Source organism: Bos mutus, chromosome 11 (genome assembly GCF_027580195.1).
Source record: "Bos mutus isolate GX-2022 chromosome 11, NWIPB_WYAK_1.1, whole genome shotgun sequence".
NCBI lineage: Eukaryota > Metazoa > Chordata > Mammalia > Artiodactyla > Bovidae > Bos > Bos mutus.
In genome coordinates, this window is record NC_091627.1 from 71,842,587 (window position 1) to 71,867,540 (window position 24,954).

General features: G+C 37.1%; 2 pseudogenes; both read left to right on the forward strand.

Annotated features, from left to right (window-relative positions):
• LOC106700934 (tigger transposable element-derived protein 1-like) overlaps positions 1–22,074 on the forward strand; it is a 34,049-nt pseudogene extending 11,975 nt beyond the window's left edge.
• Positions 22,075–22,138: 64 nt separating this feature from the next.
• Positions 22,139–22,996, forward strand: LOC138983918 (tigger transposable element-derived protein 1-like; annotated as a pseudogene).
• Positions 22,997–24,954: the final 1,958 nt, after the last annotated feature.

Genomic DNA, 24,954 nt, shown 5'->3' on the forward strand with positions numbered 1-24,954 from the left:
TTGAGTGCGAGCATTTTGACTCCACGTTGGAACTGTTTCTTTGACTTGCTTTTTATTGTGTTATTATGTGTGTGTGCTCAGTTGCTTCAGTCGTGTTAAACTCTGTGTGACGCTACGGACTTTAGACAACGAGGCTCCTCTATGCATGGAATTCTCCAGGCAAAAATCCTGCAGTGTGTAGCCATTCCCTTCTTCAGGGCATGTTACCAACCCAGTGATTGAACCCAGATCTCCTGCATTGCAGGTGGATTGTTTACCTTATGAGTCACCAGAGAAGCAAAGAACTAAAGGGAAATTCTGGAACTAAAATACACAATACCTAAATAAAGTATTCACTAGATGGATCTAACAACAAAATGGAGGTGCCAGAAAAAAGAGTCAGTGACCTGATGATTAATCAGCAGTAAGTATGCAATCTAAAAAAAAAAAAAAAAAAAGAGGGGACTGATTCCAGGTTTCAGCCCCAACATGTAAACAGGCTGCTGCTGCTGCTAAGTCGCTTCAGTTGTGTCTGACTCTGTGTGACCCCATATACGGCAGCTCACCAGGCTCCCCCATCCCTGGGATTTTCCAGGAAAGAGTACTGCAGTGGGGTACCATTGCCTTCTCCATGTAAACAGGCTAGAAGTCATCATTTCTGTCTACCAGTTCAGTTCAGTTCTGTTCAGTCACTCAGTCGTGTCTGACTCTTTGCGACCCCATGAATTGCAACACGCCAGGCCTCCCTGTACATCACCAACTCCTGGAGATCACTCAAACTCATGTCCATCAAGTCAGTGATGCCATCCAGCATCTCATCCTCTGTCCTCCCCTTTTCCTCCTGTCCCAAATCCCTCCCAGCATCAGAGACTTTTCCAATGAGTCAACTCTTCGCATGAGGTGGCCAAAGTACTAGAGTTTCAGCTTTAGCATCATTCCTTCCAAAGAAATCCCAGGGCTGATCTCCTTCAGAATGGACTGGTCGGATCTCCTTGCAGTCCAAGGGACTCTCAAGAGTCTTCTCCAACACCATAGTTCAAAAGCATCAATTCTTTGGCGCTCAGCTTTCTTCATAGTCCAACTCTCACATCCATACATGACCACTGGAAAAACCATAGCCTTGACTAGATGAACCTTTGTTGGCAAAGTGATGTCTCTGCTTTTGAATATGCTATCTAGGTTGGTCATAACTTTCCTTCCAAGAAGTAAGCATCTTTTAATTTCATGGCTGCAGTTACCATTTGCAGTGATTTTGGAGCCCCCCCAAAAAAGTCTGACACTGTTTCCACTGTTTAGCCATCTATTTCCCATGAAGTGATGTGACCAGATGCCATGATCTTCGTTTTCTGAATGTTGAATTTTAAGCCAACTTTTTCACTGTCCACTTTCACCTTCATCAAGAGGCCTTTTAGTTCCTCTTCACTTTCTGCCATAAGGGTGGTGTCATCTGCATATCTGCATATCTGAGGTTATTGATATTTCTCCTGGAAATCTTGATTCCAGCTTGTGCTTCTTCCAGCCCTGTGTTTCTCATGATGTACTCTGCATATAAGTTAAATAAACCAGGTGACAATATACAGCCTTGACGTACTCCTTTTCCTATTTGGAACCAGTCTGTTGTTCCATGCCCAGTTCTAACTTTTGCTTCCTGATCTGCATATAGGTTTCTCAAGAGGCAGGTCAAGTGGTCTGGTATTCCCATCTCTTTCAAAATTTTCCACAGTTTATTGTGATCCACACAGTCAAAGGCTTTGCCATAGTCAACAAAGCAGAAATAGATGTTTTTCTGGAATTCTCTTGCTTTTTCAATGATCCAGCAGATGTTGGCAAGTTGATCTCTGGTTCCTCTGCCTTTTTTAAAACCAGCTTGAACATCAGGAAGTTCATGGTTCACGTATTGCTGAAGCCTGGCTTGGAGAATTTTGAGCATTACTTTACTAGTGTGTGAAATGAGTGCAAATTGTGCAGTAGTTTGAGGACTCTTTGGCATTGCCTTTCTTTGGGATTGGAATGAAAACTGACCTTTTCCAGTCCTGTGGCCACTGCTGCGTTTTCCAAATTTGCTGGCATATTGAGTGCAGCACTTTCATATCGTCATCTTTCAGGATTTGAAATAGCTCAACTGGAATTCCATCACCTCCACTAGCTTTGTTCATTGTGATGCTTCCTAAGGCCTACTTGACTTCACATTCCAGGATGCCTGGCTCACATTTCAGCACACCAGGCCTCTCTGTCCATAACCATCTCCTGGAGTTCACTCAAATTCACATCCATCAAGTCAGTGATGCCATCCAAACATCTCATCCTCTGTCATCCCCTCTTCCTCTTGCCCCCAATCCCTCCAAGCATCAGAGTATTTTCCAATAAGTCAACTCTTCACATGAGGTGGACAAAGTACAGGAGCGGTGTATGCCTGGATGCAGGAGGACCTAGAGGAGCTACTCCACGTTCAAGGTCAGGAGGGGTGGTGGTGAGAAGATACTCCTTGTCCAAGGTAAGGAGTAGTGGCTGCGCTTTGCTGGAGCAGCCATGAAGAAATACCCCATGTCCAAGGGAAGAGAAACCCAAGTAAGACGGTAGGTGTTGTAAGAGGGCATCAGAGGGCAGACACACTGAAACCATAATACAGAAAACTAGTCAATCTAATCACACTAGGACTACAGCCTTGTCTAACTCAATTCTGTCTACCACCACCCCCCAAATATCAGACAAACCTGAAAATCAAAATTGCTGAAAATACTTACATAAGGAGTAATACATCATCTAAATAGGTATATATTAAAGGAGTTGAGTGAATAATAGCCTTCTCAAAAAGGAAGCAGTATGATCAAATGGCTCCAACGGTGAATAACACCAAACATTTAAGGAAGACATCTTGAAATGAATTATAGCTTTCTATAATCTCTTCCAGAAACAAAAGCAGAGGGAGGAGTTTCTAACTGAATTGAATGAGACAAGCATTATTCTAGTATCAAAACCAGATAAAGACAAGACAGTACAAGAAGGGTACATAACAGAATCAATATCTTCCATGAACAGAAATGCAAAACTCCTCAACAGATATTAGACAGTTAAATCCAAAAATGTATAAAAATAATCATACAACATAACCAAGTTAACTTTTTCCAGTAATGCAGTTTCAACACTGAAAAATCACATAATGTAATTCATCACATCAATAGGTTAAAATGGAATAATCATATATATATATATAAAATGCACTTGACAACATCCAAAAATGCTTCATGATAATATCTCACACTGGAAGTCCTAGCTAATACAATAAAACATTAAAAGGAAATAAAAGATATGCTTAATAGAAAAAGTAAATAAATTTCTTTTTGTTCATATATGACATGATTTTGTATTAAAAAATCACAAATAATGAACAAAAATACTCCTGGAACTAGAGTACTGTAACTAAGTGGTTACAACTAAGTGGTTGTAGCAAGATTACAGCATACAAGGTTAATATACAGAATTTAATTGATTCCGACATATCAGCAATTAAAAATCAGAAATTGAAATCAAAATATCTGCAAACAGAAATGAAATACTACGGTATAAGTATGTTACAAAATACATACAGGATCTACATGAGGAAATCCATAAAATTCTGGTTAAATAAAGAAGATCTAAATAAATGGAAAAATAGACCATGTAAGTGGATAGGAAACTAAATATTGTTCAGATGTAAATTCTTCCCAAGTTACCTATGAATTCAATGAAATCCCAGCCCAAATCCCTGCAAGTTATTTTGTGAAAATCAACAAACTGATTCTGAAATTTATTTGGAAAGGCACAAGACCAAGATTAGACAAAACAATATTAAAGAGAATCCATGAAGGTGGAGAACTGACTCTATCTGACTTTAAGATGACTATAAAGCTTCAGTAATCAAAACAACATGACATTTATGAAGTAATAGACAAATAGATTAATGGAACAAGAGAGATAGGTATTTGTGATAGGTTCACACAAATATTGTGAACTGTTTTTTGACACAGGAGCAATGGTGATACAGAGGAGAAAGAACACTTGGGCATTAATTCATATCCAAAAAAAACATGTTCTAGACATAGATCTGACAGTTTCCACAAAGATTAACATAAAATGAATGATAGATCTACATGTGTAACTCAAAATTATATAGCTTCTGGAAGATGTTGTTACAGGAATAAAAAGAAAAGCCATGGACTGGACAAAAATGTTTGCAAGATAAAGGACTTCTATCCAAAATACAAAAAGAATTCTTAAAATTCAACAATAAGAAAACAAACAATTCAATTAAAAAATAAGCAACGACAGAAGATATGCAAATGTAAAATAGCTATGAAAAAATTCTCAACCTTAACCACATTAATATTTATTATGATCATATAATTAGGGAATCACAAATTAAAACAATGTGATAGTACTCTACATACTTATTATAAATGGCAAAAATTCAAAAAGATCACAATACCAAATGCCAGTGAGGGTAGAGGATACAGAGCAACAGGGATTCTTATTGTTTGCTGATGGGAATGCAAAATCATGCAACCACTTGAAAAGAGGACTCCAAAATTTCTTGCTAAGATAAATATATAATACACTCTTATCATGCAATCTAGAAATCATCTCCTAGCTATTTACTAGGAAAATTTATGCCTGTTTTTCATAAACAAAAATATTTATAATACCTCTATAAAGCTGTAAGAAAACAACATATTTTTTAACAGGCCAATAGATAAACTTCACTATTATATATATATATAATGGAATATCACTGAGCAATTAAAAAAATGATCTATCAAGCCATGAAAAGAAATAGAGTAACTTTAAATGCATATTTCTGAGTGAAAGAAGTCAATAATCAGAGAAGGCTGCATATTGTGTGATTCCAGCTATATGACAATCTGGGAAAGGCAGACTATAGAGATAATTAGAGAATCAGAAATTTGGGGGATTTGCTGAAAGTAGAAGAGGCATAAATAGATAAAGTACAGAGAATTTTTAGGGTGATAAAACTATTCTTTATGTATGCAATAGTGGATATATGACATTATGCTCTTGTTGAAACCCAGAAAACTGTACAACATAGAGTGATCCTTAATGTCAAGTATTTATTAATAATATATCAATGTTGGTTTATTAAATGCAAAAACATGTACTACACTAATGCAATATGTTAATAATAGGGAAAAAGCAATATATAAAATTCTGTATTATTTGGTCAATATTTCTATAAGTCTAAAACCATTCTAAAAAATAAAATATATTAATTTAAAAAGAAGGAGAACAGTTGAAAAAGTTAAGAATGTTGGAGACCTGCAGAACAAAATAAAAACTATAATATATATGGCTAATAATGGTCATTTCAGAATTATTAATTAAAGTCCTTGGAAACATGTAAATGCCTATCAGTAAATTGTATAAATTATTATATCTATATTAATCAAATGAAACATCATATAGTAAAGAAAAGATAATATTAAATGCAACTGCATGGCTTAATATTACAGAAATAATTTTTAAAGTCAGACTCTAAAATAAAAATATTACCTACTGAACAATTCAATAGGCATAAAGTTTAAGAACTGCAAAATGAACTCTAACAGTTAACATAAAACTAAAGATTACCTTGAGTAGGGCAGTAAGTAGATCTAGAATTGGTGAAGGTCTTTAGGGTACTAATAATAGTCTTCATATTAATCTAGGTGACAGTTATACAAGTGTATTCACTTTGTAGAAATTAATTGGGTAGTAAACTCAAGTGCTGGGAAGATACAGATGGGTTTCTTCTACAGTGGTAGTAGGCATGTCAACTTGGAGGTTTCTACTATAACTAAATATATGTCTATTCTGTGATCCAGTAATTTTACTCCTAGTTGCATACCTGAGAGAAATAAATATATATGTCAAATAAAAGACTTGCTAAGGAATGTTCAAAGCAGCTTTATTCACAAATCCCCAAACTAGAAATAACAAAATACCTGTCAACAGGTGAAAAAAATAAACAAATAGGGGCTTATTCTCAGGTAACACGAAATAGTGGCACTCATTTACTGAAACACTACCCAGGAATTAAAAAAGATCAAACTATAGTACCTGTAGCAACATGCTCTACTTCACGAATGCAATACTGAGTGGAATAAGCCAGATACAAAAAGTCAAACAAATAAAACAAACTGATAGTCATGGTATATACAATGAAGGGAGTATAAACTGGCAAAGTACACAGTGAAAATCTATGAAATATCAGAAATATTCCTTATCTTTTTGGCGGTGGTTAAAGGGTTATGTATATGTACATATGTGTGTGTATGTGTGTATATATATATATATATATATATATAATTACAAGATATACATTTAAAACTAGTATGCTGTATAGCCCTTACATATAGATTAGATGGATAGATAACGTAACATATATGTACTTCCATAAGATTTTACAGAAAAACACAAGCAAACTTTTTGGCCAACCCAATATTAGCGAGGGCAAGAGAAAGAGGGAAAGAGAGAGATTTCTGTTGGAATATAATTATTTTATGAACTAGACATAGAAGTGCAAAATAATATCATTAAGATGCCTGTTCACAAGAGATTCAATTTGATATTTTCTTAATAGTTGGTCAAATTTCTCCATGATAAGTAAGTTTGGAGATTTTTTTCCTAATTTTATTTAAAGAGTTTTTATGTTGTAGCAGGTTTTCCTCTGTTTATTAGTCAGGTGGATTACTATGTGTTTGGTTACATACTGAGTGTGAGGTAAGGGAAGAAAATGTGAAGGAAACAAAAAAGAAAACCTAAGAAAAGCAGAAAAGTTTAATACAACAAAACTTATAAGTTGTGGGTTCAGCTCAGTTCAGTTCAGTTGCTCAGTTGTGTCCAACTCTTTGCAACCCCATGGACTGCAGCACATCAGGCCTCCCTGTCCATCACCAACTCTCGGAGTTCACCCAAATTCAAGTCCCTTGAGTCAGTGATGCCATACAACCATGTCATCCTCTGTCCTCCCCTTCTCTTCCCACCTTCAATTTTTCCCAGCATCAGGGTCTTTTCAAATGAGTCAGCTCTTTGCATCAGGTGACCCAAGTTTTGGAGTTTCAGCTTCAGCATCAGTCTTTCCAATGATATTCAGGACTTATTTTCTTTAGGATGGACTGGTTGGATCTCCTTGCAGTCCAAGGGACTCTCAAGAATATTCTCCAACACCACAGTTCAAAATCATCAATTCTTTGGCACTCAGTTTTCTTTATAGTCCAACTCTCACATCCATACATGACTACTGGAAAAACCATAGCTTTGACTAGACAGATCTTTGTTGGCAAAGCAATGTCTCTGCTTTTTAATAGGCTGTCTACGTTGGTCATTACTTTTTTTCCAAGGAGCAAGTGTCTTTTAGTTTCCTGGCTACAGTCATCATCTGCAGTGATTTTGGAGCCCCCAAAATTAAAGTCTGCCACTGTTTCCACTGTTTCCCCATCTATTTGCCATGAAGTGATGGGGCTGGATGCCATGATCTTTGTTTTCTGACTGTTGAGTTTTAAGCCCACTTTTTCACTCTCTTTCACTTTCATCAAGAGGCTTTTAGTTCTTCTTCACTTTCTGCCATAGTTGTGGGTTAGGGTATTTTTTTAAACATTTCATTACAATTTGCTTGATTTTCCTAAAAATCAGTGTGTGGCTTTTTAAAACTATTCTCAAAGCATTAAGAATATTAAAATAATGCCACTTGAAAATCACAAAAAAATTCAAACACCTTTGCATAAATTGATTGAGACATTATAAGAGATCTACTCAGAAAACTACAATATGTTTTGAAGAAAATAAGAGAATACCTAAATGCATTGGGACACTCAATGTTGTAAAGATACCAAATCTTACCAACTGATCCATAGAAAAGTACATTCCCAATAAAAATTTCTGCAGATTTTCTATTGTATGGAAGTTGGTAAGTTGGTTCCAAAGTTTATATGCACATGGAAAGAGACAAGCATAGCCAAGGCTGTTTCAAAGAATAACAAAGCTTGGTACATTGCCAGGTATCAACACCTATTAGAAGCGTTTACTATTGGTATAAGATCAAGCAAATTGACCTTTGGAACAGAGTGGATAACACAAATAAACCCAATCATGTATGGTCACTTGATCTATTTTGGGAAAGTAAAATTAAAGGACACCTTTCCACATATTTAGTTCAGTTCAGTTCAGTCACTCAGTCGTGTCTGACTCTTGCAAACCCCGTGGACTGCAGCATGCCAGGCTTCCCTGTCTATCACCAGCTCCTGGAGCTTACTGAAACCCAAGTCTATTGAGTCGGTGATGCTATCCAACCATCCCATCCTCTGTCAACCCCTTCTCCTCTAGCCTTCAATCTTTCCCAGCATCAGAATCTTTTCAAATGAGTCAGTTCTTCGAATCAGGTGGCCAAAGTATTGGTGTTTCAGCTTCAGCATTAGTCCTTCCAATGAATATTCAGGACTGATTTCCTTTAGGATAGACTGGTTGGATCTCCTCGCAGTCCAACGGACCCTTAGGAGGTCTGGTATTCCCATATCTTTAAGAATTTTTCAGTTTGTTGTGATCCACGCAGTCAAAGGCTTTGGCATAGTCAATAAAGATCTTCCAAACCTAGGGATAGAACCCAGGTCTCCCACATTGCAGGTGGATTCTTTACCAGTTGAGCCACAATGGAAATCCAAGATTACTGGAGTGGGTAGCCTATCCCTTCACCAGGGGATCTTTCTGACCCCGGAATTGAACCAGGGTCTCCTGCATTGCAGGTGAATTCTTTACCAACTGAGCTATCTGGGTAGCCCAAATGAAAGTGAAAGTCGCTCAGTCCTTTCTGACTCTTTGTGACCCCATGGAGTGTAGTCCACGCAGCTCTCCAGCAGATCTTCCCAACCCAGGAATTGAACTGGGGGTCTCCTGCATTGCAGGCAGATTCTTCATCAACTGAGCTATCAGGGAAGCCCCCTCCCTCCTTTCCATATATGGTTCTGGGTCAAACAGAAAGCCATAAAGGAAAAATAGCTCTCTGAATTCCTACTACACATGGTACACAAACATAAATTCCAGATGAATTTCAGATCTAAATGTGTAAGATAAGCAAGAAAGTTTTAAAAGATAGCATAAAAGATCTGTGAATTTGAAATAAGATTTCATAAACAGTATACAAGGAAAGTGGCATTCATGCTGGAAAAAAATGAAAAAAAAAAAAGGGAATTATTAAAATGAAGGAATTTTTTCCATCTAAAGTCTACATTAATAGAATAAAAGTCCTAGCTGCAGAGTGAAAGAGGATATCTAAAATGTATATGTCAAAAAACATAATGTATACAGTGTTTGTAATCCTATTATAAGGTCTAAATAAAGGATTAAAGTTTTCCTATAAATCCTATAAATCTTCCCAGGTTGCTCAATGTCTGAGAATGCTGGAGACACAGGAGATGAGGGTTCAATCCCTGGGTCAGGAGGATCCCCTGGAGAAGGAAATGGCAACTCACTCCAGTATTTCTTCCTTGGAAAACACCATGGACTGAAGAGCGTGGTGGTGAAGAGCCTTTGAATCACAAAGAGTTGAACACAACCTGGCAACTGAGCACACACACACATAAATCTTGTAAGTCAACGAAAAGAAAATCTAGCAAAAGAGTGGACAAAGGATTTCAAATAACATTTCACAATTTAGAGCTTACAGCATAGAAAAGAGATACTTCCCACTGCCAACCACATATTAATACTAAAGTATTAAGGATGCTTTTAAAATCAATGATCATATGGCACCATTTTTTTCCTTTAAAAAAAAAAAAACTAAAAGTATACTTGATTTGTAATATTGTGCTACTTTCTTCTATATAGCAAAGTGTCCAGTTATACATATACATACATTCTTCTTCATATTCTTTCCATTATGGCATATTAGAAGTTTGGTTCTAGCTCCCTATGCTATACCGTAGGATCTTGTGTATCCATTCTATATGTAATAATTTGTATCTAATAACCCCAACTCCCAGTCCATCTCCCCCCACCCCCCATCCTTCTTGTCAATCATTAGTCTGTTTTCTATGTCTGTGAGTCTGTTTCTGTTTTGTCAGTTCAATTCAGTCGCTCAGTCATGTCTGACCCTTTGTGACCCCATGGACTGCAGCACGCTAGGCCTTCCTGTCCATAACCAACTCGCAGAATTTACTCAAACTCATGTCCATTGAGTTGGTGATGCAATCCAACAACATCAACCTCTGTCTTCCCCTTCTCTTCCCGCCTTCAATCTTTCTCAGCACCACAGTCTTTTCAACTGAGTCAGCTCTTCGAATCAGGTGGCCAAAGTATTGGAGTTTCAGCTTCAGTATCAGTTCTTCCAATGAATATTCAGGACTGATTTCCTTTAGGATGGACTGGTTGGATCTCTTGCAGTCCAAGGGACTCTCAAGAGTCTTCTCCAACAGCACAGTTCAAAAGCATCAATTCTTTGGCACTCAGCTTTCTTTATAGTCCAACTCTCACATCCGTACATGACTCTCAGAAAAACCATAGCCGTGACTAGATGGACCTTTGTTGGCAAAGTAATGTCCCTGCTTTTTAATATGCTATCTAGATTGGTAATAGCTTTTCTTTCAAGGAGCAAGTGTCTTTTAATATCATGGCTGCAGTCACCATCTGCAGTGATTTGGGGCCCCCAAAAAATAAAGACTGCCACTCTTTCTACTGTTTCCCCATCTATTGGCCATGAAGTGACGGGACTGGATGCCATCATCTTAGTTTTCTGAATGTTGAGCGTTAAGCCAACTTTTTCACTCTCCTCTTTCACTTTCGTCAAAAGCTCTTTAGTTCTTCTTCACTTTCTGCCATAAGGGTGGTGTCATCTGCATTTCTGAGGTTATTGATGTTTCTCCCAGCAATCTTAATTCCAGGTTGTGCTTCATCCAGCCCAGCATGTCTCATGATGTACTCTGCATATAAGTGAGATAAGCAGGGTGACAATATACAGCCTTCAGGTATTCCTTTTCCTATTTGGAACCAGTCTGTTCCATGTCCAGTTCTGACTGTTGCTTTCTGACCTGCATGCAGATTTCTCAAGAGGCAGGTCAAGTGGTCTGGTATTCCCATATCTTTCAGAATTTTCCACAGTTTATTGTGATCCATAGAGTCAAAGACTTTGGCATAGTCAATAAAGCAGAAATAGATGTTTTACTGAAACTCTCTTAATTTTTCGATGATCCAGGGGATGTTGGCAATTTGATCTCTGGTTCCTCTGCATTTTCTAAAACCAGCTTGAACATCTGGATGTTCATGGTTCACGTAACTGGCTTGGAGAATTTTGAGCATGTGAGTTTCAGCTTTACTAGCATGTGAGATGAGTGCAATTTTGTGGTAGTTAGAGCATTCTTTGGCATTGCCTTATTTTGGGATTGGAATGAAAACTGGCTTTTTCCAGTCCTGTGGCCACTGCTGAGTTTTCCAAATTTGCTGGCATATTTAGTGCAGCACTTTCACAGCATTATCTTTCAGGATTTGAAATAGCTCAATTGGAATTCCATCACCTCCACTAGCTTTGTTCATAGTGATGCTTCCTAAGGCCCACTTGACTTTGCATTCCAGGATGTCTGGTTATAGGTGAGTGATCACACCATTGTGATTATCTGGATCATGAAGATCTTTTTGTACAGTTCTTCTGTGTATTCTTGCCACCTCTTCTTAATATCTTCTGCTTCTGTTAGGTCCATACCATTTCTGTCCTTTATTGAGCCCATCTTTGCGTGAAATGTCCCCTTGGTATCTCTAATTTTCTTGAAGAGATCTCTAGTCTTTCCCATTCTATTGTTTTCCTCTATTTCTTTGCACTGATCACTGAGGAAGGTTTTCTTATCTCTCCTTGCTATTCTTTGGAACTCTGCATTCAAATGGGTATATCTGTCCTTTCCTCCTTTGCCTTTACTTTCTTTTCTTTTGTCAGCTATTTGTAAGGTCTGCTCAGACAGCCCTTTTGCTTTTTTGAATTTCTTTTTCTTGGGAATGGTCTTGACCCCTGTCTCCAGTACAATGTCACACACCTTCGTCCATAGTTCACCAGGCACTCTGTCTATCAGATCTGGTCCCTTAAATTTATTTCTCACTTCCACCATATAATCATAAGGTATTTGATTTAGGTCATACCTGAATGGTCTAGTGGTTTTCCTTAGTTTCTTCAGTTTAAGTCTGAATTTGCCAATAAGGGGTTCTATTTTGTAGATAGGTACATTTGTGCCATATTTAAGATTTCACATATAAGTGATACATGGTATTTGTCTTTCTCTTTCTGATTTAATTTACTTAGTATAATAATCTCTAAGTGCATCTATGTTGATGGAAATGGCACCATTTTAAAAATAAAACTTCAGAGAGTATGTTTCTCCTATACAAACAAAACAGTCTGTTGTTAGTCTTCTGGACTCCTGTTTAGTATATTTCTTTTATTTTCCCATTGTCTGTTTTTCCTTATTCTTTCCCTTTCCCATTGCATAAGAGAACAGTATTCATACAGGAATTTCTATACATCTCATGTGATGTTCATCCTTGAGTAGTTAGTTTTCTCATCTTCATTGTGTAGTCTCAAGAAACCAGATTTTCAGTAAGGGTTGCTTACTTCACCTGGATCTTGTGGGAAGTAGGGGGGAAATTTTGTTCCTCTTGACTCTAAGAAATCTTGCAATGTTGATGGCCCTGCCCTGCTGCAACTCATAACAATGTTATGCACTTACAGGAAAAATAGCATTCATTGTGTTTAACACTTTGCATACATTATTTCTTTAATTTTCATGATATCTAAGTAGTAAGTACAAACATGATCCCCTTACAAGTACAAGAAACAAAAGAAAAATCTCTTTTTCTTACATAAGTGTCTGTATGTATTGGTATCATTATACATGCATGTATCAGTATCTTTCTGCATTTATAAACTTATACAGGCATACCTTGGAGATATTGTGGGTTTGGCTCCAAACCACCACTATATAGCAAGTATCACGATAAAGCAAGTCACATTAATTTTAGGTTTTTCAGTGTATATGCAAGTCATGTTTATACTACACTGTAACCTATTAAGTGTACAAATGGCATTATATCTAAAAAACAATGCACATACCTTAATTAAAAACACTTTATTGGTAAGAATGCTGTCATTTGAGGCTTCATTGAGTATTAATCACCTTTTTGAAATAGTAACATCAAATATCATTGGCCACAGATCACCATAACAAACATAATAATGAAAAAGTTGAAATATTGTGAGAATTACCGAAATGGGACACAGACACAGGTACAAACAATTGCTGTGGAGGAAAAACCATGCCAAAAGAACTGCTTGGTGCAGGGTTGCCACAAAACATCAACTGATTAAAAAAAAAAAAAAAAAGAGAGAGAGAAGACAAAAAAATACAGTATCTACAAAGCATAGTAAAGCAAAGCACAATAAAATGAGGTAAGGTTGTATATATATGAGAGAAATCGTCTTTTTCAAGTTAATTTTGTATTTCTGACTTGTATTATATTAATAGCTCCTGATGGTTTGGAAAATAAAATTAGAAACAAAATCTTCTGTTACCCCAGAAAACCTCTCCTTAAAGGTAGTTAACAAAGAAAACAGTTTTATTATCAAGTAAGCCCAGGTGGTGCTCGTGGTAAAGAACCCACCTGCCAATGCAAGAGACATAAGAGACATGGGTTCAATCCGTAGGTTGGGAAGATTCCCTGGAGTAGGAAATGGCAACCTCCTCCGGTATCCTTGCCTGGAGAATCCCCATGGACAGAGGGACCTGGAGGGCTCCATGGGGAGTCCATGGGGTCAAAAAGAGTTGGGCATGACTGAAGTGACTGAGCATGCAAGCATTAAACCAGAATATGACCTATACCATAGGCGATCTGGTAAAAAGATCACAGAGACAAAAGTTTCACCGTTTTATAACTTTAGCAGCTACAACTTATTACATACATATTTTCAAGATAAACAATAACTAGTCTTCACGTAGAAGAACTTGACAGCAACATTGGTCACATATAGTTCATCCTAAAATCACTTGATAACTGGAGTGATCATATGCATTAGTTAATTGACTTTATTAAAAAGAAAAATGAACTTCTCAGATTGTTATTAGAGGAGAGACCTACTAAAGATAGGTTCCTACTCCTCATAGAAACTGGGATATATGGGCTCTTTCTCCAAAATGACATTTCAAAGAGGTGGTTTCCAAGTTCTTGAGAAAAATATTCCTGGTCTTAAAGCTGGCAAGAGGTTTAGTTTGTTTTTCAAAAGATTTACCTACAGTTCAAAAAGACAGAAAAGAACTTACAATTGTAAGTTTTCTAAAATAAATGCTCTAGGGAAGGGGGGTATCCCTTTCTCTTTTTTCTTGTTAAATTTGTATTTACCTTTATATTGTTTACATTCTATAGTATGTAATTTACCATAGATTATATATTGCTACACTAATTGTTTAGTTTACATCTTCTGTCCCAACTAGATTACATCTTTTTGGCAATGTAGTCTTGAATTACAAAATTAATGTTTTGATGAATTTTATTGAGAATTATGGGAGACTAAACAGGTAAGATATGAGAGATTTCTATCCTTGGAATATCAAAGTATGTAAAAAGCTAGCTAGAGTGAAACAGTTTGCTAACCGTGGAGGTAGGGGTCATTGGGGTAGGCTGGAAAGTATTTTTTCAGTCAAGAAGATATCTGAATATAGAAGAGAAGAGGCAAAACTAAAGAATGTATTACACAGTAAGTATATGCAAAGACTGAATAACAGTAGCCAGTAATCATGATGAGGAAGTATTAGCCAAACAATTTATTGAAATGTATCTTTGTGAAGAATAGAAACTGCATGAGATGAAGAGAAAGAAAAATTATGAGCTTCTTTATTTGAAAATGACTTTAAAAAGTACATTAACTAGAATATCACACTGATCCTGAAATCCATGGAAATTTATTTCAAATTTCCAAAGAATCAGGTATCTTTGAAGATTCAAAACAACAGTTATCAAGGCTGCATTCTATACATTCCAAGGTGTATGAAGAAATGCATATTGTTCAATAAGCATATAATTGTAATACTCCCATTTACAGGTGTCAACCATAAATTGGCATTTGCCAAGAACATTGCCAGAAATCAAGTTATAAGGGCATTTGCCATCTGTCTCTGCAGCTGTTAACCTTCAATGCCCCCTGAGGGAGTTCAGGGTGGAGTAAGGCACTTTGTGCTCCAGGGAATCTGGTGGGACAGGTCTTTAGATAGCTGGATATTTATAGGAACTGATTTCATGATTCCATTTCTTATATCTCCTTGTACCTAGAAAAGCACTAAATCCCTTCGTGATGACATCAGATCCTTGTGACTAGTAGAAAACCTTCTGTAAAATGAGTGCTTGATTGTATTGAACTCCCCCTTCATGAAATTTGGAAACTCAGCAGTGGCGACAAGACTGGAAAAGGTCAGTTTTCATTCCAATACCAAAGAAAGATAATGCCAAAGAATGTTCAAGCTACCGCACAATTGTACTTATCTCACACACTGTGAAAGTAATGCTCAAAATTCTCCAAGCCAGACTTCAGCAGTACGTGAACCATGAACTTCCAGATGTTCAAACTGGATTTAGAAAAGGCAGAGGAACCAGAGATCAAATTTGCTGACAATTTTTAGTTTACAGCAAGTGTTTCATAAAAATACTCAAACTGGAACATTAATAATCTTTGAAATCCAACTAAATGTTTGCTACTTGTTCCTGACTTTTCATTCTATTTCCCTCAGATATGTTATTCCTTAGGTATAAGAAAATGGAAATACAAATGAGATGTGAGCAGATATATTATGGAGAGCTTATGGATTATATCAGCCAACTGTTTAAACACATTAACATACTATTGTTTGATGACATCACGTAGAAACCAAATCGTGTTAATAAGTGAAAATACAATAGGACATTAAAAAGATTAGCTGACTGATAAGTACAGTTTTCTGTTTTGTAGTCCTTGAAGGGGAATATAATGAAAATGAAAATATGAAACTCTAGAAATGTCACTGAGACATTCTACAGCATTTAAAACAAACTCTACAGAAACTGAAGAAAATTGGGCAAGACAAATCAAGATAGCATGAACACATATTAAATACTGCAGCTTAATGTTCCACATTTAGTTATTCAATTTTAGTTAAGACTAAAGGCCAGAGGAAGGGGTTTACAGCCTATACAGAATAAGGGTAAAAATTAATTCTTCTGATTGCCCCCTGATGAATAATATATATTTTTTATTAAAATAAGGTCATTGATGACAATGAGACAAAGAATGGTTTTAAATATTAGGAGTAAAAAAATGAATGTTTATGGTCTATGTCACCAGGGATGCCCTGAAAGAAATGAATCTACCATCAAAATCACAAAATGAAACAGATATAACTGTTAAAGCCGGGGTGGGGGGTAGTTGCTGGTAATTACTGAATCATTTTTTGTTAGTCTAAAAATAATCTTCTCAATCACGGGTATGGAAGTTCTAAACTCTAAATATTTTTAATAAAGAGATATATGACAAAGTCAAAGAGAGGCAATGCAGCAATACAAATTAAAATGAGTAAGGACTCAAGAAATAAAAGAATGTAAAAACAACAGAAGATTAAACAGTATAGCATTATCTCAGTGTGTTATTTTAAACCAAACACAATTTTTTTACTAAAAAGAAAAAAAAATCAAATCCATCTTCTCCAGTGTAGGATGATAAAGCAGATCAAGAAATGTTTGTAAAGATAAGATTGGCGTTGAAAAGACTAGAGGAGTGCTCAAGGGGGATTTCTCACATTCTGACACTGACTAGAATACAAATGGCTAAACCAGTTAAGAATAAGAGACTTTCATATCCAAAGAATGAATTGTCTCCATGCAGAAATGTGTAAATGAGCAAAAAAGATGGCTTTAGGAGATGAACCTATGAAATTCCAAACAGCTTATTCTTGGTGAGGAAAACAGACATATGTTGCCCTTTCATGCCCTGAATTATGATTCCATGGAACCTTTAAATGTTCTCTCAGTCCAAAAATATTTGAAAGGCAGTTTATAAATGCTTACAGCCTCAGTTCAAACATTTCGAGCAAAATCCTCAGGATTTGAAACTCCCTTTATGGTTAAGGCCTACTTATCTTTGATCATCGTAATTTAGAGGAAGACCAGTGCTTTTTAAAAACCATTAAATTAACTCCCGTTCTCTCAGACTCCATGTCAAATGCTATAATGAATACAGCAAAATAAAAAAGACTTTTACGAACATTTTATGTTTCTATTTTAAGATAAGCTTTATTATAGATTAGTTTTATATAAACCAGTTAAATTAATACAGATAATTATGAAGTTTTAATCAACTTTCATATAGTAGGCTCCCACTGTTACACTTCCCATCAAAGATGTATTACAAAATGCAAAATAAATAAATTCAAATGAGAAATTGCTTGTATTTGTTTCTAAATCAAAAATAAAAATGTATTTAGGAGGTATATGCTTTGCTCAATACCTATATCCCTCAAACTCCCTTGCAGATAGATGTGGCCTTAAGTTGATGTTACCAGGAAGGGTGTTTAAGTAGCTATTATTTGTGTTTTTTGCTCACATTTCAGGAAATTCAATTCCTAACTGACATGACACCATAGCATGGGTTGGCAAAATATGGTCAAGGGCCATGTCTGGCCAAGCTCCTGTTTTGTGAATGAAGTTACATTACAGCACATTCCACCCCATTTCTTAGACAGGTCTGTAGATGCTTTCAAGCTGTAATGGCAGAGTTGCAACTGAGACCATGTGGCCACAAACTTTAAATTATTTACTATCTTCTTTTTTACCAAAACAAAACAAAAAATGTTTTTTGACCCTTTCTCTAGAGAGCCTCTCACACATAAACAAAGGAGAAATGTTTATAGAGACCATCAAATGTTTGCAATTGTCATATCTTACCTTCTGCTTTGTCCTGATCAAATTTAGTCAGGCTTCTCTCCTTCCTCCAGGTCATTGAATTTTCATATTCTCAAGTATAAGAAAATTCCAAGAAAGTGGAATGTGTCCCTCCTCTCAGCTTCTACTGGGAATCAACTGTTTAAGGCAAGACCTTTTCCTTTAGTAGACTCATTGCTCACTTCCCTTTGTCTATCCAGCTTCCCCTTAAGAGTCTAAGAATCTCTGCTTGTCCTTCCTTTATCCTAAAAACCAAAGAGTTTTTCCTGTTTGACTGTGAGATGAGAGATTTCTGAGATTGGAGCATTCTCCCTATTACCGTAGTATTTCTTCTGAATAAAACCTCTCTCTAAATCTGGGTTTGTTTTTAATTTGACAGCTTCTGGTGTCACAATATGGGTGGAGAGCTGACCACTGCTTACACCCTGCAGTCTTTACCCTGGTGTTCTTGCTGACATCTCAGACCTCTGTGTCCTTCATGGCTAGGGGACTCTGGTGAGTTGCAACTCCTAATCCAGTGTTCTGGACATTTTTCTGTATTAGCATAATTGGGATGCTTTAATTCTATTAAACTGACTTCTTTCTATCCTTCTCTATTTGAGCAAGACTTCTCATGGCTCTTTTTTGTTTCAGTGAGAACTTACTGGACAGAAGTCTTCTTGGTTCTTTTTCAGTGAGAATTTACAACTTGACTCTCTAGAGGGAAATTTTCAGCCATTTTATGATGCCTCTCTGCTTTTCCTGATTCCTTTCTCAGGGGTTAAACAGATTGGAGCTTTCAGTTCCTCCAGAAAGGTTGCAAGGGGGACTCTGACTACCAAATGAAAACTGTGCATAAAACTGATTTATTACTACTTTCCTCCTTTCTCTACTTGATCCTGTTACTCCGTGGATAACTTTTTATCTACTGAGATTGAGGATAGATTAATTTCAGCTCATTATCTGCTTGACCACTGTGGCACTGATTTTGCTCAATACCTTCAAAAATGGCAGTTTTACTAAGGATAACTTGGAGTTGCAAAGCCACTCTGGGGCTTGAAAGCCTCCCTCATTTAGTCCACCTTTAGGGAGCTATTGAATCCTGGGTGTCTAGAATATGCTTTAAATAATGGTCTGCTTCCTTTTTCTTTGATATGAAGAAGCCAAAAACTACCCTCAAGTCAAATGCCAGTCAAGGCCTTCAACAATCTCAATTTATATTATTGAAAGCTGTGCTACTCAATCTCTTGAGGATACTTGTTTTCTTCCTATGCTATTCCTTTTACCCCCAGCTCTAAGAAAGCCTTGTTTTCAACATTTTCCACTCCTTTCTCTTCTGCTCTTCTGTTTGTCCCAGTCTCTCCTACAGCCTTGTTCGTGTCTCATTTGTATTTATTCTCTATCCCTGGACCCCATCCCAGACTTGCTAACTTCTCAGTTACCCATAGTGTCCTGGGACTTTATTCTTGCTCCTCCAATGTTAAGATTCCAAGGACAAGAAACTACAGGGATCAAATTACTTCCTCTCCAGCAGATTATTTTTTAACATTTGCTTCAATCTGGCCTGTATGTGAAAATGGAAGATTTTCCTGATCATGTAGAAATAGAGAAAAAATTCCTACACACTTAAGGTCAATCTTAGGGGCATACTCTAGGGACCCTCAGATCTCTATCAGTTGACTCAATTCCTTTTAGATTCTGGAGACACCTCTTTATGGTTTGAAAAATCAAAATCAGTCAAACTTAATGAAGATTTACAGAGAAATCAAAATACCCCTGAGGCCTATAACAAAAATAAGGAAATTGGAGAAAAGCTGTTAGATGCTTAGAAAAGCTGTTAGATGCTTATCTAGAAATCTTGTTTTGGTCTAACTCTAGATAACCACAGGGAATATGCTTTGGTTGTCAGCTTTATCAATGGACTCCATGCAGAACTGAGAGAGGCTATTCAAAGACATCACATTAATTGGTAAAGTGTCCTTTTTCTCTGAAATCCAAGCTTTAACACAGCATCATGATAATATACAGGCATATTTCATTTTATTGGCAGGTAGATATCGTATATTTTAGAAATTGAAGGTTGTAGCAACCCTGTTTCGAGTTAAGTTTATTGATGCCATTTTCTCAACAGCATTATCTCACTTTGTGTCACATTTTGGTAATTCTAGTGATGTTTCAAACCTTTTCATTATTATTATATTTGTTATACTGATCTCTGATCAGTGATCTTTGATGTTATCACTGTAATGTTTTGGGGTAAGAAGAACTGAACCCATATAAGACAGTGAACTTAATCCATAAATGCTCTGTATGTTCTGACTGTTCCACTGACTGGCTGCTCCCCTATCTCTCCCTCTCCTTGGGCCTTCCTATTCCCTGAGAACAACAATATTGAATCCTATAGTGGGAAGGAAGGAAGGGAGGGAAAGGAAGAGTTGCATGTCTGTCACTTTAAATCAAAAGCCAGAAGTGAGTAAGCTTATTGAGGTGCACATTTCAAAAACTACAGCAGGCAAAAAGCTAGTTCTCTTGAACCAACAGGTTAGCTAAGTTGTAGATGCAAAGGAAAAGTTCTTGAACAGAATTCACAGTACTATTCCAGTAAACACATGAATAATAAGAAAGTGAAACAGCCCTACTGTTGATATAGAGGAAGTTTTAGCAGTCTTCATAGATCAAACCAGCTGCTGCTGCTGCTAAGTCGCTTCAGTCGTGTCTGACCCTGTGCGACTCCATAGACAGAAGCCCACCAGGCTCCTCTGTCCCTGGGATTCTCCAGGCAAGAACACTGGAGTGGGTTGCCATTTCCTTCTCCAATGCATGAGAGTGAAAAGTGAAAGTAAAGTCTCAGTTGTGCCCAACTCTTCACGACCCCATGGACTGTAGCCTACCAGGCTCCTCTGTCCATGGGGTTTTCCAGGCAAGAGTACTGGAGTGGGTTGCCATTTCCTTTTCCACAAACCAGCTGTAGCATTTCTTTAAGTCTAAGCCTAATATTCAACAATGGACTTCAGACTTTCCAGGTAGAGCCGTGGTAAAAAAAAAAAAAACCCACCTGCCAATGCAGGAGGTGGAAGAAACATAGGTTCCATCCCTGGGTCGGGAAGATCCCCTAGAGGAGGAAATGGAAACTGAGCCCACGGTTTTTGCCTGAAAAATTCCATGAACAGGGAAGCCTGGTGGACTACAGTCCATGGGGTTTCAAAGAGTTGGACATGACTGAGCATGTATGAACAATCTTCAGCAAGGCTGAATGAGGAGTGGAAGCTGGTAGAGACTGGTTTATGAGGTTAAGGGACGAAGACATCTCCATAACAAAAAAGCAAAGTGTGAAGCAGCAAATGCTGATATAGAAGCTGCAGTAAGTTATCCAAAAGATCTAGCTAAGAAAAGTAATTACACTGTCTACCTAAACAGCAGATTTTCAGTGTAGATAAAACAGCCTTCTATCGGAAGAAGATGCCATCTAGGACTTTCATAGCTAGAGAGGAAAAGTCAATGCCTGTCTTTAACATTTCAAAGCTGACTCTGGTTAGGGGCTAAGGGATCTGATGACTTTAAGTGGAAGCTCATTTACCATTCAAAAAATCCTACAATCTTAAAAATTTGGCTAAATCCACTCTTCTGTACTCTAACAAGTGGAATAACAAAGATCGGATGACAGCACATCTGTTTATGACATTTTACTAAATATTTTAAGCCCACTGTGGAGACCTACTATCCAGAAAAAAAGTTCTTTCAAAATATTTTTGCTTATATAATACTTTGGCCACCTGATGCAAAGATCAACTCATTGGAAAAGACCCTGATGCTGGGAAATATTGAAGGCAAAAGGAAGAGGGGGTGGCAGAAGATGAATTGGTTAGATAGCATCACCAAATCAATGAACTTGAATCTGAGCAAACTCCAAGGGATAGTGAAGGGCAAGAAAGCTTGGCGTGCTGCAGTCCAAGGGGTCGCATACAGTACATGACTTAGTGACTGAACAACAACAATAATTGATAATGCACCTGGTCACCCAAGAACTCTGAAGGAGATGTAAGTGAAATTCATGTTGTTTTCATGCTTTCTAACACAACATCCATTCTGCAGACTATGGATCAAGGAGTAATTTTGACTATTAAGTCTTATTATTTAAGAAATGAATTTTTGTAAGTCTCTAGCTACGGAGAAGGCCATGGCTCCCCACTCCAGTACTCTTGCCTGGAAAGTCCCATGGATGAAGGAGCCTGGTAGGCTGCAGTCCATGGGGTCACGAAGAGTCGGGCACGACTGAGCGACTTCACTTTCACTTTTCACTTTCATGCATTGGAGAAGGAAATGGCAACCCACTCCAGTGTTCTTGCCTGGAGAATCCCAGGGACGGGGATGGGGCCGTCTATGGGGTCACACAGAGTCGGACACGACTGAAGTGACTTAGCAGCAGCAGCTTTCATAGAGTGGGTCCTCTGATGAGATATCATTAAGAACATGTGTGACTCGTGGGATGAAGCTGAAATAACAACATTAACAGGAGTTTGGAAGAAGTGGACTCCAACCGTCATGGATGACTTTGAGGGGTTCAAGACTGCAGTGGAGGAAGCAATTGTACGTGTGGTGGAAACAGCAAGAGAACTAATCTTAACTTATCATAAAACTTTAACTGATAAGGAGTTGATTCTTATGGATGAGCAAAGAAAACAGATTCTTGAGATGGAAACTACTCCTGGTGAAGATACTTTGAAGATTGTTAACAAGACAATGAAGCTTTAGATAGACATAAACTAAGTTAATAAAGCAGTGGTAGAGTTTGAGGATTGCCTTTAATTTTGAAAGAAGTTCTATTGTGGGAAAAATGCTATCAAACAGTATTGCATGCTACAGAGAAATCATCTGTGAAAGAAAGAATCAATCTATGAGTCAAATTTCATTGTGGTCTTATTTTAGTAAATTGCCACAACTGCCCCAGCCTTTGAAAACCACCTTCCTGATCAGTCCACAGCCATCAACACTGAAGAAAGACCATCTACCAGCAAAAAAAAAAAAAAAAAAAAAAATTGTCTTGCTGAAAGTTCAAATGATTGCTAGCATTTTTTAGCAATAAATTGTTTTTTAATTATGGTATATACATTGCTTTTTTTTTTTTTTTTTTAGATAATGCCATTGTACACTTAAGAGACTACAGTGTAGTATAAATATAACTTTTACATGCACTGGAAAACCAAATTTGTTTGACTCACTTGATTGTGATATTTGCTTTATTGCGATAGTCTAAAATGAAATCTGTAATATCTCTGAGGTATGCCTGTACAGGCTAACAAAACTAAGTGTACATAACACAAACTCATGACTCTCTAACTTAAGAAACTTGAGAAAAGTTATTCTAATGCCTTAGGAACACTCTCAAATTCACCTTAGGACCATTCTCAACTTCTCATCCCTTTTACAGTTTCCAAGCCATTTACAATCCACACATTTTACTCACATTCCTGACTCACTTGGGGTTATCAGAACAGACTTAGGTCATATCTTGCAGACATGTCCTTAAGTGTAACTGTAGGCTGCAATGATGTCCTCCTTGTTTGGTAGGGATACTATGCCTATTGGGGAAAGACTACCAAAAGAATATCCGAGGTACAAAAAGACAATAAATTCAGACTCTTCCTTTCTGGTAGACAATGGAGCCACATTTGACAGCTCACAATTTTCCACCATTTTGCCTCAGAGTACACGATCTCTGTGGTGCACTTAGATAATTCACCATGTCTTATACCTTATCTCCTTTTTATATCCCTTGGGCCTCATGCTGCTTGACATAGCTTTTTATTAAGTTTCACCAGCTTGTCTAATAGGCAGAGACTTGCTTTCTAATTAGAATTTTAATATTTCATGTTCACCTGAGGTACTTTTCCTAAAGTATAGGATTCCTCTCCCACTCATCTTTGATCTCTGACAGCTCTGAAAGATAACTCCTTTTTATAGCTTTCTCACCCCTTTTACAGCTCTGAAGCCATTAAAACCCCCACATTCAAGACATGTTTATTCACATTCCTGACTCACTTGGAGCTGTTGTAACAATGGACTTAGGCCATATCTGGGAGACAAAGTCCTTAGGATGTAGTACACCATCCTCGCATTCTGTTCTTCAATGTCACTCATGTGATCACTGTTGGCTTATACCTCACTTTCTTCACTATACCCTTTCATTCTTATTACCAACACTTATTTACTTATACATGGGAAAAACCACAATACACTTGAATGCCAGGGATTTACAGAAGGCATCACACATTTTTCCTGAACATTAAGTGCAAATATAAAAGAGTTGCTCTTCCCTTGTAAAGGCAACCTTTATTCAATATGTAGGTGACCTCCTTCTTTGTTCTAAGACATTCAGCAAATCTCTACAACTCTAATACTTATTAAAAGACTTCTCTAAGAAGGGGCATAAGGTCTCAAGAGATAAAGTTCAGCTCCGTTGCCCCCAGGCTCACTACTTAGGTCATAATATTCCCTCCAAAGGAAAAATCTGATCCCAAGATCATATCACAACCATACTTTTGACAGAAAACAGAAAAATTCTGTAAAGCAATTATCCTTCAATTAAAAATAAATAAATTTTAAAAAGACCATACTTAACAGTCTCCTATCTGAGCGAAGAGACAACATTAAGGATCTCCAAAACTGACTGGCAATTGTAGAATGTGTATTCTTACCTTCTCTGCTAGAGCATCTCCTTTATATCACAATAGTAAAAAAAACTTGTGTCTGAACCTCTAAAATGGGACTTGCCTACTTTAACATCATTTGAATCCCTAAGGTCTCCTATTGATCCAACCCACTTAGGGCTTCCTGACTGCTCTTTCCCTTTCTTCCAGTTTATTCATAAAAGAGAAGAATATGCTATAGAGGTCTTTTCTCAAAAACATAATGAAAATCAAAGGTTAGCTGGATATTTTCTTCTTACCTGGAATCCTACAGCTTAAGTTTTCCCTTCTTGATTGCTGGCAGTAGTGGAAACTACACAATTAGTTTAAACCACAGGTGACCTTGTGC